The sequence below is a fragment of the Rhincodon typus genome, chromosome 5, assembly GCF_021869965.1.
Source record: "Rhincodon typus isolate 14 chromosome 5, sRhiTyp1.1, whole genome shotgun sequence".
In the NCBI taxonomy this organism is placed as follows: Eukaryota; Metazoa; Chordata; class Chondrichthyes; order Orectolobiformes; family Rhincodontidae; genus Rhincodon; species Rhincodon typus.
Genome location: NC_063336.1, coordinates 22,002,892 through 22,005,116, shown reverse-complemented (window position 1 = coordinate 22,005,116; position 2,225 = coordinate 22,002,892). Strand labels below are relative to the sequence as shown.

At 40.6% G+C, this 2,225-nt stretch overlaps 1 protein-coding gene across 1 annotated transcript in view; it reads right to left on the bottom strand.

Annotated features, from left to right (window-relative positions):
* LOC109918784 (armadillo repeat-containing protein 2-like) overlaps positions 1–1,996 on the bottom strand; it is a 119,497-nt gene extending 117,501 nt beyond the window's left edge. Inside the window, exon 1 of the mRNA XM_048596695.1 lies at positions 1,876–1,996. The gene's annotated coding sequence lies outside the window, so the exon portion shown is untranslated. The remainder of the gene's footprint in view (positions 1–1,875) is intronic.
* Positions 1,997–2,225: the final 229 nt, after the last annotated feature.

Genomic DNA, 2,225 nt, shown 5'->3' with positions numbered 1-2,225 from the left:
CTGCACCTTGTTGTCTCGGATTCTCCAGCATCTGCAGTTCCTACTATCTCTGAGAGAACAGTTCCAGCCTGGAAGGATCATCAGGGGAAAAAAAGTCATGGCAATTGGTCTTTTTCCAAGTGGCACAGTAACTAGTGGGATATCATAAGGATCAGTGCTTGGATCCCAGCCATATTATTATCAGAATAACAACAGATTGGCAAACGGAAGAAGTACAATGAGGCCTGGTTGTCTTGTACACCAGTCGCTGAAAGGAGGCACATAGGTGCAGCAGACAGTGAAGAAGGCCTTTATAACACGGCAATTCGAGTACAGGAGCAAGGATATCTTGCTGCAATTGTAGAGGGCCTTGGTGTGACCACACCTGGAGTACTATGTGCAGTTTTGATCTCCTTATCTGAGGAAGAATAAGCTGGCTATGGAGGGAGTGCAACAAACATTAACCAGACTGATTCCTAGAATGGCAGGATTGACATACGAAGAGACTGGATTGATTAGGACTATATTCACTGGAGTTTAAAAGAATGAGAGGGGTTCCATAAAAACCTACAAACTTTGAACATGACAAGACAGGATAAATGTAGGAAGGTGGTTCCCAATGAATGGATAGTCCAGTACCAGGCATCACACTCTAAGGGGTAGGCTATTTAGGACTGAGATGAGAAATTTCTTCTTCAAGAGAGTGGGAGCCTGTAGAATTCTCTGCCACAGAAAGCAATTAAGGCCAGAACATTGAATCTTTTCAAGGAGGTGTTATGATTAGCTCTTAGGGCTAAAGGGATCAAAGGTAGTGGGGAGAAAGTGGGAAAAAGCCACTGAGTTGAATGGTCAGCCATAATAATAATGGTCAGCTGTGCAAGCCAAATGGTCTACTCCTGCTCCCATTTTCCACGTTTCTACGATCCCCTTTACAACCAGTTGCAACACAGTCCTCACCCATTGCTGAAGTTGCAGCAGATTTCACAACAAACATCTGAGGTTCAAATTTGAGAATTGCAGGTGTCCAGTTAGCTTCTTATGTAACTAATTAAAGGCTGCTTTCTGCCTCCACTACTGGCCCAGTTGCTGAACTGCCAGCACTCTTATTCGGGAAGGACTGCCATTTTTAATTGGATAGCAGCCCTGGCAGTGGCCACTCAATTAGTCACCACTGGGAATATGGCTGTCTGGGTCCTGCTGCTGGCTGACCTTTATTCACCTCCTGTTACCTCCCATTGGTGACGAAATGTCCGTCATGCCAGTAAGATTCAGCCCATAGTTGTTTTTTAATGTTTTGACTTTCAATCACGTATTCTGGACATTGCATAAGGTAGTGTGAAATAGATGGAAAGCCAATAATGATAATCATGATATAAGACTTGGAAATTCAAGCCAATAGATTAACAAAATAAATAATGGCCTAAAACTACAAATGAGCTCAGTGAGTTGCTGCATTCTATTGTAAGCAACAACAGGAGTAATTATTAGATGCTGTAGTGTATCAAAAACTAAAGATTTTAAAATATTAAGGAAGAATTCTTGTTAACAATTTAAATTACAGAAATTGCATTAAAGCTTATTCTGTTCCAGTGTACATTGCCATCATACAATTTGAGTTTCCATGATTTAGAGTTAGCCATTGATATTATCTATGGCTCATACACAAAGCTGCAAAACTAATAAGAACTTTGCATTACATCATTGCCTGATTAAGAGCCCTGTCACGTGCACCTTTCAGCCAACTGTTCTTTGTTATTTTTCATTCTCATACTGCAAATTTTCAGGCTTTTTATACTTCTGCAAGTGTATAGATCACAAAAATCAAATAAATGAATTATAGGTCACATTTATCCAACTGATCTACTGTTCTAAATACAATATTCTACTTTGAATTACCACAGCATATGGGATACTTAGCCTGTGGTCATCTATACTTGGATGCTGCCCACAGAGCTGTGAATAATTCAGATAGACACAGCGCTTTCAGATGATATTATTCAACTTCAGCTGTTTGACGTACTGCTCAGGCAAGCACAGCACTTCCTATATTTTGAGCAAGCAAAAATAGCTTCACATGACTCATTGCCTTAGATACAGAGCTTCTCATTCGTCTTGGAAGCCTTCTTTATCAGCCAATAACCATTGTACCGTACTTTCTGCATGCCTAGTTGGCAGACAAATTTCAACCAATCATTGAAGACATGCATTGGTTCTACAAACCAATAGCTTGTCTGTTGCCAGGATAG